The 19,497-nt window shown below is 50.0% G+C and overlaps 1 protein-coding gene across 2 annotated transcripts in view; it reads left to right on the top strand.

Moving 5' to 3' along the window:
- LOC137347976 (C-C chemokine receptor type 7-like) overlaps window positions 1-19,497 on the top strand; it is a 353,721-nt gene that overhangs the window by 163,332 nt on the left and 170,892 nt on the right. The window lies entirely within an intron of this gene.

The following is a 19,497-nucleotide window of genomic DNA, read 5'->3' on the forward strand; positions in this document are numbered from 1 at the left end:
CAGTGACAGAGACAGAGACAGTGACAGAGTGACAGTGACAGAGTGACAGTGACAGAGACAGAGACAGAGACAGAGACAGTGACAGTGACAGTGACAGAGACAGAGACAGAGACAGAGACAGTGACAGAGTGACAGTGACAGTGACAGTGACAGAGACAGAGACAGAGACAGAGACAGTGACAGAGGCAGTGACAGTGACAGAGTGACAGTGACAGAGACCGAGACAGCGACAGAGACAGTGACAGAGTGACAGAGTGACAGAGGCAGTGACAGAGTGACAGAGACAGAGACAGAGACAGAGACAGAGACCGAGACAGCGACAGAGACAGTGACAGAGTGACACAGTGACAGAGGCAGTGACAGAGTGACAGAGACAGAGACAGAGACAGTGACAGTGACAGTGTGGCAGTGACAGAGACAGTGACAGAGTGACAGTGACAGAGGCAGTGACAGTGACAGTGACAGAGACAGAGACAGTGACAGAGACAGAGACAGTGACAGAGACAGTGACAGAGACAGTGACAGTGACAGTGACAGTGACAGTAACAGAGCCTGAGACAGAGACAGAGACAGTGACAGAGACAGATACAGAGACAGTGACAGTGACAGTGACAGTGACAGAGTGACAGAGACAGAGACAGAGACAGAGACAGTGACAGAGACAGAGACAGAGACAGTGACAGTGACAGTGACAGTGACAGTGACAGTGACAGAGTGACAGAGACAGTGACAGAGTGACAGTGACAGAGGCAGTGACAGAGACAGTGACAGAGGCAGAGACAGTGACAGAGACAGAGACAGAGAGTCAGTGACAGTGACAGATTGTCAGTGACAGTGACAGTGACAGAGAGTCAGTGACAGAGAAGAGACAGAGTGTCAGTGACAGTGACAGACAGTCAGTGACAGAGACAGTGACAGAGAGTCAGTGACAGAGACAGAGACAGTGACAGAGACAGAGACGGAGTGTCAGTGGCAGTGACAGAGACAGTGACAGAGAGTCAGTGACAGAGAGGCAGTGGCAGTGACAGAGACAGTGACAGAGAGTCAGTGACAGTGATAGTGACAGTAACAGTGACAGAGACAGAGACAGTGACAGAGACAGAGACAGAGTGTCAGTGAAAGTGACAGAGAGTCAGTGACAGTGACAGAGACAGTGACAGAGACAGAGACAGAGTGTCAGTGGCAGTGACAGAGACAGTGACAGAGTGTCAGTGACAGTGACAGTGACAGAGTGTCAGTGACAGTGACAGTGACAGAGAGTCAGTGACAGAGAAGAGACAGAGTGTCAGTGAAAGTGACAGAGAGTCAGTGACAGAGACAGTGACAGAGAGTCAGTGCCAGAGACAGAGACAGTGACAGAGACAGAGACAGAGTGTCAGTGGCAGTGGCAGAAACAGTGACAGAGAGTCAGTGACAGAGAGGCAGTGGCAGTGACAGAGACAGTGACAGAGAGTCAGTGACAGTGACAGTGACAGTGACAGTGACAGAGGCAGAGACAGTGACAGAGACAGAGGCAGTGACTGTGATATTGACAGAGACAGGGACAGAGACAGAGACAGTGACAGAGACAGAGAGTCAGTGACAGAGACAGTGACAGAGTGACAGAGACAGTGACAGAGACAGTGACAGTGCAAGAGACAGTGACAGAGACAGAAACAGAGACAGAGACAATGACAGAGAGACAGAGACAGTGACTGTGTCAGAGAGAGAGACAGAGTGTCAGTGACAGAGACAGAGAGTCAGTGACAGTGACAGAGAGTCAGAGTGCCAGTGATAGTGACAGTGACAGAGACAGTGACAGAGACAGAGACAGAGACAGTGACAGAGTGACAGAGACAGTGACAGAGACACAGACAGTGACAGAGACAGTGACAGAGACAGAGACAGTGACAGAGAGTCAGTGACAGAGACAGAGACAGTGACAGAGAGTCAGTGACAGTGATAGTGACAGTGACAGTGCAAGAGACAGTGACAGTGACAGAAACAGAGACAGAGACAATGACAGAGAGACAGAGACAGTGACAGTGACAGAGACAGTGACAGCGAAAGAGACAGAGTGTCAGTGACAGAGACAGAGAGTCAGTGACAGTGACAGAGAGGCAGAGTGCCAGTGATAGTGACAGTGACAGAGACAGTGACAGAGACAGAGACAGAGACAGAGACAGTGACAGAGTGACAGAGACAGTGACAGAGACACAGACAGTGACAGTGACAGAGACAGTGACAGAGACAGAGACAGTGACAGAGAGTCAGTGACAGTGACTGTGTCAGAGACAGAGACAGAGTGTCAGTGACAGAGACAGAGAGTTAGTGACAGAGAGTCAAAGTGCCAGTGATAGTGACAGTGACAGTGTGACAGAGACAGTGACAGAGACACAGACAGTGACAGAGACAGTGACAGTGACAGAGATAGTGACACAGACAGAGACAGAGAGTCAGTGACAGAGACAGAGTGACAGAGACAGTGACAGAGAGTCAGTGACAGTGATAGTGACAGTGACAGTGACAGAGACAGAGACAGAGTGTCAGTGACAGAGACAGAGAGTCAGTGACAGTGACAGAGAGACAGTGACAGTGACTGTGACAGTGACAGTGACAGTGACAGAGACTGAGTGACAGTGACAGAGAGACAGAGACAGTGACTGTGTCAGAGACAGAGACAGAGTGTCAGTGACAGAGACAGAGAGTCAGTGACAGAGAGTCAGAGTGCCAGTGATAGTGACAGTGACAGAGTGACAGTGACAGAGTGTTAGTGACAGAGACAGAGTGACAGAGACAGTGACAGAGACACAGACAGTGACAGAGACAGTGACAGTGACAGAGATAGTGACACAGACAGAGACAGAGTGTCAGTGACAATGACAGAGACAGTGACAGAGACAGAGACAGAGTGTCAGTGGCAGTGACAGAGACAGTGACAGAGACAGAGTGTCAGTGGCAGTGTCAGTGGCAGTGACAGAGACAGTGACAGAGAGTCAGTGACAGAGAGTCAGTGGCAGTGACAGAGACAGAGAGTCAGTGACAGAGACAGAGACAGAGAGTCAGTGACAGAGACAGAGACAGAGTGTCAGTGGCAGTGACAGAGACAGTGACAGAGAGTCAGTGACAGAGAGGCAGTGGCAGTGACAGAGGCAGTGACAGAGAGTCAGTGACAGTGATAGTGACAGTGACAGTGACAGAGACAGAGACAGTGACAGAGACAGAAAGTCAGTGACAGAGACAGAGTGTCAGAGACAGTGACAGAGACAGAGACAGTGACTGTGATATTGACAGAGACAGTGACAGAGACAGAGACAGTGACAGAGACAGAGAGTCAATGACAGAGACAGAGTGACAGAGACAGTGACAGAGAGTCAGTGACAGTGACAGAGTGACAGAGACAGAGACAGAAACAGAGTGTCAGAGACAATGACAGAGAGACAGAGACAGTGACTGTGTCAGAGACAGAGACAGAGTGTCAGTGACAGAGACAGAGAGTCAGTGACAGTGACAGAGAGTCAGAGTGCCAGTGATAGTGACAGTGACAGAGTGTCAGTGACAGAGACAGAGACAGAGACAGAGTGACAGAGACAGAGTGACAGAGACAGAGTGACAGAGACACAGACAGTGACAGAGACACAGACGGTGACAGAGACAGTGACAGAGATAGTGACAGTGACAGAGATAGTGACACAGACAGAGACAGTGACAGAAACAGAGACAGAATGTCAGTGGCAGTGACAGAGACAGTGACAGAGACAGAGTGTCAGTGGCAGTGACAGAGACAGTGACAGAGAGTCAGTGACAGTGACAGAGAGTAAGTGACAGTGACAGAGACAGTGACAGAGACAGTGACAGAGAGTCAGTGACAGAGAGTCAGTGGCAGTGACAGAGACAGTGACAGAGAGACAGTGACAGTGACAGAGACAGTGACAGAGACAGAGACAGAGTGTCAGTGACAGTGACAGAGAGTCAGTGTAAGTGACAGTGACAGAGAGTCTGTGACAGTGACAGTGACAGAGAGTCAGTGGCAGTGACAGAGACAGTGACAGAGAGTCAGTGACAGTGACAGAGACAGTGACAGAGACAGAATGTCAGTGACAGTGACAGAGAGTCCGTGACAGAGACAGAGACAGTGACAGAGACAGAGACAGAGAGTCAGTGACATTGACAGTCAGTGACAGTGACAGAGTGTCAGTGACAGTGACAGTGACAGAGAGTCAGTGACAGAGAAGAGACAGAGTGTCAGTGACAGTGACAGAGAGTCAGTGACAGAGACAGTGACAGAGAGTCAGTGACAGAGACAGAGACAGTGACAGAGACAGAGACAGAGTGTCAGTGGCAGTCACAGAGACAGTGACAGAGAGTCAGTGACAGAGAGGCAGTGGCAGTGACAGAGACAGTGACAGAGAGTCAGTGACAGTGATAGTGACAGTGACAGTGACAGAGACAGAGACAGTGACAGAGACAGAGGCAGTGACTGTGATATTGACAGAGACAGTGACAGAGACAGAGACAGTGACAGAGACAGAGAGTCAGTGACAGAGACAGAGTGACAGAGACAGTGACAGAGAGTTAGTGACAGTGACAGAGTGACAGAGACAGTGACAGAGACAGTGACAGTGCAAGAGACAGTGACAGAGACAGAAACAGAGACAGAGACAATGACAGAGAGACAGAGACAGTGACTGTGTCAGAGACAGAGTGTCAGTGACAGAGACAGAGAGTCAGTGACAGTGACAGAGAGTCAGAGTGCCAGTGATAGTGACAGTGACAGAGACAGTGACAGAGACAGAGACAGAGACAGTGACAGAGTGACAGAGACAGTGACAGAGACACAGACAGTGACAGAGACAGAGACAGTGACAGTGACAGTGACACTGACAGAGACAGTGACAGAGACAGAGACAGTGACAGTGACAGTGACAGTGACAGAGACAGTGACAGTGACAGAGACAGTGACAGAGAGTCAGTGACAGAGAGGCAGTGGCAGTGACAGAGACAGTGACAGAGAGTCAGTGACAGTGATAGTGACAGTGACAGTGACAGAGACAGAGACAGTGACAGAGACAGAGGCAGTGACTGTGATATTGACAGAGACAGTGACAGAGACAGAGACAGTGACAGAGACAGAGAGTCAGTGACAGAGACAGAGTGACAGAGACAGTGACAGAGAGTTAGTGACAGTGACAGAGTGACAGAGACAGTGACAGAGACAGTGACAGTGCAAGAGACAGTGACAGAGACAGAAACAGAGACAGAGACAATGACAGAGAGACAGAGACAGTGACTGTGTCAGAGACAGAGTGTCAGTGACAGAGACAGAGAGTCAGTGACAGTGACAGAGAGTCAGAGTGCCAGTGATAGTGACAGTGACAGAGACAGTGACAGAGACAGAGACAGAGACAGTGACAGAGTGACAGAGACAGTGACAGAGACACAGACAGTGACAGAGACAGAGACAGTGACAGTGACAGTGACACTGACAGAGACAGTGACAGAGACAGAGACAGTGACAGTGACAGTGACAGTGACAGAGACAGTGACAGTGACAGAGACAGTGACAGTGACAGTGACAGAGTGACAGAGACAGAGACAGTGACAGAGACAGAGAGTCAGTGACAGAGAGTCAGAGTGCCAGTGATAGTGACAGTGACAGAGTGACAGTGACAGAGTGTCAGTGACAGAGACAGAGTGACAGAGACAGTGACAGAGACACAGACAGTGACAGAGACAGTGACAGTGACAGAGATAGTGACACAGACAGAGACAGAGTGTCAGTGACAATGACAGAGACAGTGACAGAAACAGAGACAGAGTGTCAGTGGCAGTGACAGAGACAGTGACAGAGACAGAGTGTCAGTGGCAGTGTCAGTGGCAGTGACAGAGACAGTGACAGAGAGTCAGTGACAGAGAGTCAGTGGCAGTGACAGAGACAGAGAGTCAGTGACAGAGACAGAGACAGAGAGTCAGTGACAGAGACAGAGACAGAGTGTCAGTGGCAGTGACAGAGACAGTGACAGAGAGTCAGTGACAGAGAGGCAGTGGCAGTGACAGAGACAGTGACAGAGAGTCAGTGACAGTGATAGTGACAGTGACAGTGACAGAGACAGAGACAGTGACAGAGACAGAGAGTCAGTGACAGAGACAGAGTGACAGAGACAGTGACAGAGACAGAGACAGTGACTGTGATATTGACAGAGACAGTGACAGAGACAGAGACAGTGACAGAGACAGAGAGTCAATGACAGAGACAGAGTGACAGAGACAGTGACAGAGAGTCAGTGACAGTGACAGAGTGACAGAGACAGAGACAGAAACAGAGTGTCAGAGACAATGACAGAGAGACAGAGACAGTGACTGTGTCAGAGACAGAGACAGAGTGTCAGTGACAGAGACAGAGTGTCAGTGACAGTGACAGAGAGTCAGAGTGCCAGTGATAGTGACAGTGACAGAGTGTCAGTGACAGAGACAGAGACAGAGACAGAGTGACAGAGACAGAGTGACAGAGACAGAGTGACAGAGACACAGACAGTGACAGAGACACAGACGGTGACAGAGACAGTGACAGTGACAGAGATAGTGACAGTGACAGAGATAGTGACACAGACAGAGACAGTGACAGAAACAGAGACAGAGTGTCAGTGGCAGTGACAGAGACAGTGACAGAGACAGAGTGTCAGTGGCAGTGACAGAGACAGTGACAGAGAGTCAGTGACAGAGAGTCAGTGGCAGTGACAGAGACAGTGACAGAGAGTCAGTGACAGTGACAGAGAGTAAGTGACAGTGACAGAGACAGTGACAGAGACAGTGACAGAGAGTCAGTGACAGAGAGTCAGTGGCAGTGACAGAGACAGTGACAGAGAGACAGTGACAGTGACAGAGACAGTGACAGAGACAGAGACAGAGTGTCAGTGACAGTGACAGAGAGTCAGTGTAAGTGACAGTGACAGAGAGTCTGTGACAGTGACAGTGACAGAGAGTCAGTGGCAGTGACAGAGACAGTGACAGAGAGTCAGTGACAGTGACAGAGACAGTGACAGAGACAGAATGTCAGTGACAGTGACAGAGAGTCCGTGACAGAGACAGAGACAGTGACAGAGACAGAGACAGAGAGTGAGTGACAGTGACAGAGAGTCAGTGACAGTGACAGAGTGTCAGTGACAGTGACAGTGACAGAGAGTCAGTGACAGAGAAGAGACAGAGTGTCAGTGACAGTGACAGAGAGTCAGTGACAGAGACAGTGACAGAGAGTCAGTGACAGAGACAGAGACAGTGACAGAGACAGAGACAGAGACAGAATGTCAGTGACAGTGACAGAGAGTCCGTGACAGAGACAGAGACAGTGACAGAGACAGAGACAGAGAGTCAGTGACAGTGACAGAGACAGTGACAGAGACAGAATGTCAGTGACAGTGACAGTGAGTCCGTGACAGAGACAGAGACAGTGACAGAGACAGAGACAGAGAGTCAGTGACAGTGACAGAGAGTCAGTGACAGTGACAGAGTGTCAGTGACAGTGACAGTGACAGAGAGTCAGTGACAGAGAAGAGACAGAGTGTCAGTGACAGTGACAGAGAGTCAGTGACAGAGACAGTGACAGAGAGTCAGTGACAGAGACAGAGACAGTGACAGAGACAGAGACAGAGTGTCAGTGGCAGTCACAGAGACAGTGACAGAGAGTCAGTGACAGAGAGGCAGTGGCAGTGACAGAGACAGTGACAGAGAGTCAGTGACAGTGATAGTGACAGTGACAGTGACAGAGACAGAGACAGTGACAGAGACAGAGGCAGTGACTGTGATATTGACAGAGACAGTGACAGAGACAGAGACAGTGACAGAGACAGAGAGTCAGTGACAGAGACAGAGTGACAGAGACAGTGACAGAGAGTTAGTGACAGTGACAGAGTGACAGAGACAGAGACAGTGACAGAGCGACAGAGACAGTGACAGAGACAGTGACAGTGCAAGAGACAGTGACAGAGACAGAAACAGAGACAGAGACAATGACAGAGAGACAGAGACAGTGACTGTGTCAGAGACAGAGACAGAGTGTCAGTGACAGAGACAGAGAGTCAGTGACAGTGACAGAGAGTCAGAGTGCCAGTGATAGTGACAGTGACAGAGACAGTGACAGAGACAGAGACAGAGACAGTGACAGAGTGACAGAGACAGTGACAGAGACACAGACAGTGACAGAGACAGAGACAGTGACAGTGACAGTGACACTGACAGAGACAGTGACAGAGACAGAGACAGTGACAGTGACAGAGACAGTGACAGAGACAGTGACAGTGACAGTGACAGTGACAGAGACAGTGACAGTGACAGAGAGTCCGTGACAGAGACAGAGACAGTGACAGAGACAGAGACAGAGAGTCAGTGACAGTGACAGAGAGTCAGTGACAGTGACAGAGTGTCAGTGACAGTGACAGTGACAGAGAGTCAGTGACAGAGAAGAGACAGAGTGTCAGTGACAGTGACAGAGAGTCAGTGACAGAGACAGTGACAGAGAGTCAGTGACAGAGACAGAGACAGTGACAGAGACAGAGACAGAGACAGAATGTCAGTGACAGTGACAGAGAGTCCGTGACAGAGACAGAGACAGTGACAGAGACAGTGACAGAGAGTCAGTGACAGTGACAGAGACAGTGACAGAGACAGAATGTCAGTGACAGTGACAGAGAGTCCGTGACAGAGACAGAGACAGTGACAGAGACAGAGACAGAGAGTCAGTGACAGTAACAGAGAGTCAGTGACAGTGACAGAGTGTCAGTGACAGTGACAGTGACAGAGAGTCAGTGACAGAGAAGAGACAGAGTGTCAGTGACAGTGACAGAGAGTCAGTGACAGAGACAGTGACAGAGAGTCAGTGACAGAGACAGAGACAGTGACAGAGACAGAGACAGAGTGTCAGTGGCAGTCACAGAGACAGTGACAGAGAGTCAGTGACAGAGAGGCAGTGGCAGTGACAGAGACAGTGACAGAGAGTCAGTGACAGTGATAGTGACAGTGACAGTGACAGAGACAGAGACAGTGACAGAGACAGAGGCAGTGACTGTGATATTGACAGAGACAATGACAGAGACAGAGACAGTGACAGAGACAGAGAGTCAGTGACAGAGACAGAGTGACAGAGACAGTGACAGAGAGTTAGTGACAGTGACAGAGTGACAGAGACAGAGACAGTGACAGAGTGACAGAGACAGTGACAGAGACAGTGACAGTGCAAGAGACAGTGACAGAGACAGAAACAGAGACAGAGACAATGACAGAGAGACAGAGACAGTGACTGTGTCAGAGACAGAGACAGAGTGTCAGTGACAGAGACAGAGAGTCAGTGACAGTGACAGAGAGTCAGAGTGCCAGTGATAGTGACAGTGACAGAGACAGTGACAGAGACAGAGACAGAGACAGTGACAGAGTGACAGAGACAGTGACAGAGACACAGACAGTGACAGAGACAGAGACAGTGACAGTGACAGTGACACTGACAGAGACAGTGACAGAGACAGAGACAGAGACAGTGACAGAGACAGTGACAGAGACAGTGACAGTGACAGTGACAGTGACAGAGACAGTGACAGTGACAGAGACAGAGACAGAGACAGTGACAGTGACAGTGACAGAGTGACAGAGACAGAGACAGTGACAGAGACAGAGAGTCAGTGACAGAGAGTCAGAGTGCCAGTGATAGTGACAGTGACAGAGTGACAGTGACAGAGTGTCAGTGACAGAGACAGAGTGACAGAGACAGTGACAGAGACACAGACAGTGACAGAGACAGTGACAGTGACAGAGATAGTGACACAGACAGAGACAGAGTGTCAGTGACAATGACAGAGACAGTGACAGAAACAGAGACAGAGTGTCAGTGGCAGTGACAGAGACAGTGACAGAGACAGAGTGTCAGTGGCAGTGTCAGTGGCAGTGACAGAGACAGTGACAGAGAGTCAGTGACAGAGAGTCAGTGGCAGTGACAGAGACAGAGAGTCAGTGACAGAGACAGAGACAGAGAGTCAGTGACAGAGACAGAGACAGAGTGTCAGTGGCAGTGACAGAGACAGTGACAGAGAGTCAGTGACAGAGAGGCAGTGGCAGTGACAGAGACAGTGACAGAGAGTCAGTGACAGTGATAGTGACAGTGACAGAGACAGAGACAGTGACAGAGACAGAGAGTCAGTGACAGAGACAGAGTGACAGAGACAGTGACAGAGACAGAGACAGTGACTGTGATATTGACAGAGACAGTGACAGAGACAGTGACAGAGACAGAGAGTCAATGACAGAGACAGAGTGACAGAGACAGTGACAGAGAGTCAGTGACAGTGACAGAGTGACAGAGACAGAGACAGAAACAGAGTGTCAGAGACAATGACAGAGAGACAGAGACAGTGACTGTGTCAGAGACAGAGACAGAGTGTCAGTGACAGAGACAGAGAGTCAGTGACAGTGACAGAGAGTCAGAGTGCCAGTGATAGTGACAGTGACAGAGTGTCAGTGACAGAGACAGAGACAGTGACAGAGACAGAGTGACAGAGACAGAGTGACAGAGACACAGACAGTGACAGAGACACAGACGGTGACAGAGACAGTGACAGTGACAGTGACAGAGATAGTGACACAGACAGAGACAGTGACAGAAACAGAGACAGAGTGTCAGTGGCAGTGACAGAGACAGTGACAGAGACAGAGTGTCAGTGGCAGTGACAGAGACAGTGACAGAGAGTCAGTGACAGAGAGTCAGTGGCAGTGACAGAGACAGTGACAGAGAGTCAGTGACAGTGACAGAGAGTAAGTGACAGTGACAGAGACAGTGACAGAGACAGTGACAGAGAGTCAGTGACAGAGAGTCAGTGGCAGTGACAGAGACAGTGACAGAGAGACAGTGACAGTGACAGAGACAGTGACAGAGACAGAGACAGAGTGTCAGTGACAGTGACAGAGAGTCAGTGTAAGTGACAGTGACAGAGAGTCTGTGACAGTGACAGTGACAGAGAGTCAGTGGCAGTGACAGAGACAGTGACAGAGAGTCAGTGACAGTGACAGAGTGTCAGAGTGCCAGTGATAGTGACAGTGACAGAGACAGTGACAGAGACAGAGACAGAGACAGTGACAGAGTGACAGAGACAGTGACAGAGACACAGACAGTGACAGAGACAGAGACAGTGACAGTGACAGTGACACTGACAGAGACAGTGACAGAGACAGAGACAGAGACAGTGACAGTGACAGAGACAGTGACAGTGACAGTGACAGTGACAGAGACAGTGACAGTGACAGAGACAGAGACAGAGACAGTGACAGTGACAGTGACAGAGTGACAGAGACAGAGACAGTGACAGAGACAGTGACAGAGACAGAGACAGTGACAGTGACAGTGACAGTGACAGTGACAGAGTGACAGAGACAGAGACAGAGACAGTGACAGTGACAGTGACAGAGACAGTGAAAGAGACAGAGACAGAGACAGTGACAGAGACAGTGACAGAATGACAGAGACAGAGACAGAGACAGTGACAGTGACAGAGACAGTGACAGAGACAGATACAGAGACAGTGACAGTGACAGTGACAGTGACAGAGACAGTGACAGAGACAGTGACAGTGACTGAGACAGTGACAGAGACAGTGACAGAGACAGTGACAGAGACAGAGACAGAGACAGACACAGTGACAGAGTGACAGAGACAGAGACAGTGACTGAGACAGTGACAGAGAACGGTGACAGAGACAGAGACATTGACAGAGACAGTGACAGAGACAGAGACAGAGACAGTGACAGAGACAGTGACAGAGACAGAGACAGAGACAGTGACAGTGACAGTGACAGTGACAGAGACAGTGACAGAGACAGAGACAGTGACAGTGACAGAGACAGTGACGGTGACGGTGACAGAGACAGTTACAGAGACAGAGACAGTGACAGAGACAGTGACAGAGAGAGAGACAGAGACAGTGACAGTGACAGTGACACTGACAGAGACAGTGACAGAGACAGAGACAGAGACGGTGACAGTGACAGTGACAGAGACAGTGACAGAGACAGAGACAGTGACAGAGACAGAGACAGAGACAGTGACAGTGACAGTGACAGAGACAGAGACAGTGACAGTGACAGAGACAGAGACAGAGACAGTGACAGAGACAGTGACAGAGACAGTGACAGTGACAGTGACAGAGACAGAGACAGTGACAGTGACAGTGACAGTGACAGAGACAGTGACAGAGACAGAGACAGTGACAGAGACAGTGAAAGAGACAGTGACAGTGACAGTGACAGAGAAAGAGACAGAGACAGACACAGTGACAGAGTGACAGAGACAGAGACAGTGACAGTGACAGTGACAGAGACAGTGACAGAGACAGGGATAGTGACAGAGACAGTGACAGAGACAGAGACAGTGACAGTGACAGTGACAGAGAAAGTGACAGAGACACAGACAGAGACAGTGACAGTGACAGTGACAGTGACAGAGACAGTGACAGAGACAGAGACAGTGACAGTGACAGAGACAGTGACGGTGACGGTGACAGAGACAGTTACAGAGACAGAGTCAGTGACAGAGACAGTGACAGAGACAGAGACAGAGACAGTGACAGTGAAAGTGACACTGACAGAGACAGTGACAGAGACAGAGACAGAGACAGAGACAGTGACAGTGACAGTGACAGTGACAGTGACAGAGTGACAGAGACAGAGACAGAGACAGTGACAGTGACAGAGTGACAGAGTGACAGAGACAGTGACAGTGACAGAGACAGTGACAGAGACAGAGACAGTGACAGAGACAGAGACAGAGACAGTGACAGTGACAGTGACAGAGACAGAGACAGAGACAGTGACAGTGACAGTGACAGAGACAGAGACAGTGTCAGTGACAGAGACAGAGACAGAGACAGTGACAGTGACAGTGACAGTGACAGTGACAGAGACAGAGACAGAGACAGAGTGACAGAGTGACAGAGTGACAGAGACAGAGACAGTGACAGAGACAGAGACAGAGACAGAGACAGAGACAGTGACAGTGACAGAGTGACAGAGACAGAGACAGTGATAGTGACAGTGACAGTGACAGAGACAGTGACAAAGACAGAGACAGTGACAGAGACAGTGACAGTGACAGAGACAGAGACAGTGACAGTGACAGTGACAGTGACAGAGACAGAGACAGTGACTGAGACAGTGACAGAGACAGTCACAGTGACAGAGACAGAGACAGAGACAGACACAGTGACAGAGTGACAGATACAGAGACAGTGACAGTGACAGTGACAGTGACAGAGACAGTGACAGAGACAGAGACAGTGACAGTTACAGTGACAGAGACAGTGACAGTGACAGAGACAGAGACAGAGACAGTGACAGTGACAGTGACAGAGACAGTGACAGAGACAGAGACAGTGACAGTGACAGAGACAGTGACGGTGACGGTGACAGAGACAGTTACAGAGACAGAGACAGTGACAGAGACAGTGACAGAGACAGAGACAGAGACAGTGACAGAGACAGTGACAGCGACAGTGACAGAGACAGTGACAGTGACAGAGACAGAGACAGAGACAGTGACAGTGACAGTGACAGAGTGACAGAGACAGAGACAGTGACAGAGACAGTGACAGAGACAGAGACAGTGACAGTGACAGTGACAGTGACTGTGACAGTGACAGAGTGACAGAGACAGAGACAGAGACAGTGACAGTGACAGTGACAGAGATAGTGACAGAGACAGAGACAGTGACAGTGACAGAGACAGTGACAGAGTGACAGAGACAGAGACAGAGACAGTGACAGTGACAGAGACAGTGACAGAGACAGAGACGGTGACAGTGACAGTGACAGAGACAGTGACAGAGACAGTGACAGAGACAGAGACAGTGACTGAGACAGTGACAGAGACAGTGACAGTGACAGTGACAGAGACAGAGACAGACACAGTGACAGAGTGACAGAGACAGTGACAGAGACAGAGACAGTGACAGAGACAGTGACAGAGACAGAGACAGAGACAGTGACAGTGACAGTGACAGAGACAGTGACAGAGACAGAGACAGAGACAGTGACAGTGACAGTGACAGTGACAGTGACAGAGACAGAGACAGTGACAGTGACAGAGACAGTGACGGTGACGGTGACAGAGACAGTTGCAGAGACAGAGACAGTGACAGAGACAGTGACAGAGACAGAGACAGAGACAGTGACAGTGACAGTGACACTGACAGAGACAGTGACAGAGACAGAGACGGTGACAGTGACAGTGACAGAGACAGTGACAGAGACAGAGACAGTGACAGAGACAGAGACAGAGACAGTGACAGTGACAGTGACAGAGACAGAGACAGTGACAGTGACAGAGACAGAGACAGAGACAGTGACAGAGACAGTGACAGAGACAGTGACAGTGACAGTGACAGTGACAGAGACAGTGACAGAGACAGAGACAGCGACAGTGACAGTGTCAGAGACAGAGACAGAGACAGAGACAGTGACAGTGACAGAGACAGAGACAGTGACAGTGACAGAGACAGTGACAGAGACAGAGACAGTGACAGAGACAGTGACAGTGACAGAGACAGAGACAGAGACAGAGACAGTGACAGTGACAGTGACAGAGACAGTGACAGAGACAGAGACAGTGACAGAGACAGTGACAGAGACAGTGACAGTGACAGAGACAGAGACAGAGACAGACACAGTGACAGAGTGACAGAGAGAGAGACAGTGACAGTGACAGTGACAGAGACAGTGACAGAGACAGGGACAGTGACAGAGACAGTAACAGAGACAGAGACAGAGACAGTGACATTGACAGTGACAGAGACAGTGACAGAGACAGAGACAGACACAGTGACAGTGACAGTGACAGAGACAGTGACAGAGACAGAGACAGTGACAGAGACAGTGACAGAGACAGAGACAGAGACAGTGACAGTGACAGTGACACTGACAGAGACAGTGACAGAGACAGAGACAGAGACAGTGACAGTGACAGTGACAGAGACAGTGACAGAGACAGTGACAGTGACAGAGACAGAGACAGAGACAGTGACAGTTACAGTGACAGAGACAGTGACAGTGACAGAGACAGAGACAGAGACAGTGACAGTGACAGTGACAGAGACAGTGACAGAGACAGAGACAGTGACAGTGACAGAGACAGTGACGGTGACGGTGACAGAGACAGTTACAGAGACAGAGACAGTGACAGAGACAGTGACAGAGACAGAGACAGAGACAGTGACAGAGCCAGTGACAGCGACAGTGACAGAGACAGTGACAGTGACAGAGACAGAGACAGAGACAGTGACAGTGACAGTGACAGAGTGACAGAGACAGAGACAGTGACAGAGACAGTGACAGAGACAGAGACAGTGACAGTGACAGTGACAGTGACAGTGACTGTGACAGTGACAGAGTGACAGAGACAGAGACAGAGACAGTGACAGTGACAGTGACAGAGATAGTGACAGAGACAGAGACAGTGACAGTGACAGAGACAGTGACAGAGTGACAGAGACAGAGACAGAGACAGTGACAGTGACAGAGACAGTGACAGAGACAGAGACGGTGACAGTGACAGTGACAGAGACAGTGACAGAGACAGTGACAGAGACAGAGACAGTGACTGAGACAGTGACAGAGACAGTGACAGTGACAGTGACAGAGACAGAGACAGACACAGTGACAGAGTGACAGAGACAGTGACAGAGACAGAGACAGTGACAGAGACAGTGACAGAGACAGAGACAGAGACAGTGACAGTGACAGTGACAGAGACAGTGACAGAGACAGAGACAGAGACAGTGACAGTGACAGTGACAGTGACAGTGACAGAGACAGAGACAGTGACAGTGACAGAGACAGTGACGGTGACGGTGACAGAGACAGTTGCAGAGACAGAGACAGTGACAGAGACAGTGACAGAGACAGAGACAGAGACAGTGACAGTGACAGTGACACTGACAGAGACAGTGACAGAGACAGAGACGGTGACAGTGACAGTGACAGAGACAGTGACAGAGACAGAGACAGTGACAGAGACAGAGACAGAGACAGTGACAGTGACAGTGACAGAGACAGAGACAGTGACAGTGACAGAGACAGAGACAGAGACAGTGACAGAGACAGTGACAGAGACAGTGACAGTGACAGTGACAGTGACAGAGACAGTGACAGAGACAGAGACAGCGACAGTGACAGTGTCAGAGACAGAGACAGAGACAGAGACAGTGACAGTGACAGAGACAGAGACAGTGACAGTGACAGAGACAGTGACAGAGACAGAGACAGTGACAGACACAGTGACAGTGACAGAGACAGAGACAGAGACAGAGACAGTGACAGTGACAGTGACAGAGACAGTGACAGAGACAGAGACAGTGACAGAGACAGTGACAGAGACAGTGACAGTGACAGAGACAGAGACAGAGACAGACACAGTGACAGAGTGACAGAGAGAGAGACAGTGACAGTGACAGTGACAGAGACAGTGACAGAGACAGGGACAGTGACAGAGACAGTAACAGAGACAGAGACAGAGACAGTGACATTGACAGTGACAGAGACAGTGACAGAGACAGAGACAGACACAGTGACAGTGACAGTGACAGAGACAGTGACAGAGACAGAGACAGTGACAGAGACAGTGACAGAGACAGAGACAGAGACAGTGACAGTGACAGTGACACTGACAGAGACAGTGACAGAGACAGAGACAGAGACAGTGACAGTGACAGTGACAGAGACAGTGACAGAGACAGTGACAGTGACAGAGACAGAGACAGAGACAGAGACAGTGACAGTGACAGTGACAGAGTGACAGAGACAGTGACAGAGACAGTGACAGAGACAGAGACAGTGACAGTGACAGTGACAGAGACAGAGACAGTGACAGTGACAGTGACAGTGACAGTGACAGTGACAGTGACAGTGACAGAGTGACAGAGGCAGAGACAGAGACAGTGACAGTGACAGAGAGAGTGACAGAGACAGAGACAGAGACAGTGACAGTGACAGAGACAGTGACAGAGTGACAGAGACAGAGACAGAGACAGTGACAGTGACAGAGACAGTGACAGAGACAGAGAGAGTGACAGTGACAGTGACAGAGACAGTGACAGTGACAGAGACAGAGACAGAGACAGAGACAGTGACAGAGACAGTGACAGTGACAGAGACAGAGACAGAGACAGTGACAGTGACAGAGTGACAGAGACAGAGACAGTGACAGTGACAGAGACAGAGACAGAGACAGAGACAGTGACAGAGACAGTGACAGTGACAGAGACAGAGACAGAGACAGTGACAGAGTGACAGAGTGACAGAGACAGAGACAGTGACAGTGACAGTGACAGTGACAGTGACAGAGACAGTGACAGAGACAGTGACAGTGACAGAGACAGAGACAGAGACATTGACAGTGACAGTGACAGAGACAGTGACAGAGTCAGAGACAGTGACAGTGACAGTGACAGTGACAGAGACAGTGACAGAGACAGAGACAGTGACAGTGACAGTGACAGTGACAGAGACAGTGACAGTGACAGAGACAGAGACAGAGACAGAGACAGTGACAGAGACAGTGACAGTGACAGAGACAGAGACAGAGACAGTGACAGTGACAGTGACAGAGTGACAGAGACAGAGACAGTGACAGAGACAGTGACAGAGACAGAGACAGTGACAGTGACAGTGACAGTGACAGTGACTGTGACAGTGACAGAGTGACAGAGACAGAGACAGAGACAGTGACAGTGACAGTGACAGAGATAGTGACAGAGACAGAGACAGTGACAGTGACAGAGACAGTGACAGAGTGACAGAGACAGAGACAGAGACAGTGACAGTGACAGAGACAGTGACAGAGACAGTGACAGAGACAGAGACAGTGACTGAGACAGTGACAGAGACAGTGACAGTGACAGTGACAGAGACAGAGACAGAGACAGACACAGTGACAGAGTGACAGAGACAGTGACAGAGACAGAGACAGTGACAGAGACAGTGACAGAGACAGAGACAGAGACAGTGACAGTGACAGTGACAGAGACAGTGACAGAGACAGAGACAGAGACAGTGACAGTGACAGTGACAGTGACAGTGACAGAGACAGAGACAGTGACAGTGACAGAGACAGTGACGGTGACGGTGACAGAGACAGTTGCAGAGACAGAGACAGTGACAGAGACAGTGACAGAGACAGAGACAGAGACAGTGACAGTGACAGTGACACTGACAGAGACAGTGACAGAGACAGAGACGGTGACAGTGACAGTGACAGAGACAGTGACAGAGACAGAGACAGTGACAGAGACAGAGACAGAGACAGTGACAGTGACAGTGACAGAGACAGAGACAGTGACAGTGACAGAGACAGAGACAGAGACAGTGACAGAGACAGTGACAGAGACAGAGACAGTGACAGAGACAGTGACAGTGACAGAGACAGAGACAGAGACAGACACAGTGACAGAGTGACAGAGACAGAGACAGTGACAGTGACAGTGACAGAGACAGTGACAGAGACAGGGACAGTGACAGAGACAGTAACAGAGACAGAGACAGAGACAGTGACATTGACAGTGACAGAGACAGTGACAGAGACAGAGACAGAGACAGTGACAGTGACAGTGACAGAGACAGTGACAGAGACAGAGACAGTGACAGAGACAGTGACAGAGACAGAGACAGAGACAGTGACAGTGACAGTGACACTGACAGAGACAGTGACAGAGACAGAGACAGAGACAGTGACAGTGACAGTGACAGAGACAGTGACAGAGAAAGTGACAGTGACAGAGACAGAGACAGAGACAGTGACAGTGACAGTGACAGAGTGACAGAGACAGTGACAGAGACAGTGACAGAGACAGAGACAGTGACAGTGACAGTGACAGTGACAGAGACAGAGACAGTGACAGTGACAGTGACAGTGACAGAGTGACAGAGGCAGAGACAGAGACAGTGACAGTGACAGAGAGAGTGACAGAGACAGAGACAGAGACAGTGACAGTGACAGAGACAGTGACAGAGTGACAGAGACAGAGACAGAGACAGTGACAGTGACAGAGACAGTGACAGAGACAGAGACAGTGACAGTGACAGTGACAGTGACAGAGACAGTGACAGTGACAGAGACAGAGACAGAGACAGAGACAGTGACAGAGACAGTGACAGTGACAGAGACAGAGACAGAGACAGTGACAGTGACAGAGTGACAGAGACAGAGACAGTGACAGTGACAGAGACAGAGACAGAGACAGAGACAGTGACAGAGACAGTGACAGTGACAGAGACAGAGACAGAGACAGTGACAGAGTGACAGAGTGACAGAGACAGAGACAGTGACAGTGACAGTGACAGTGACAGAGACAGTGACAGAGACAGTGACAGTGACAGAGACAGAGACAGAGACAGTGACAGTGACAGTGACAGAGACAGTGACAGAGTCAGAGACAGTGACAGTGACAGTGACAGTGACAGAGACAGAGACAGTGACAGAGACAGTGACAGTGACAG

Source organism: Heterodontus francisci, chromosome 33 (assembly GCF_036365525.1).
Source record: "Heterodontus francisci isolate sHetFra1 chromosome 33, sHetFra1.hap1, whole genome shotgun sequence".
Lineage (NCBI taxonomy): Eukaryota > Metazoa > Chordata > Chondrichthyes > Heterodontiformes > Heterodontidae > Heterodontus > Heterodontus francisci.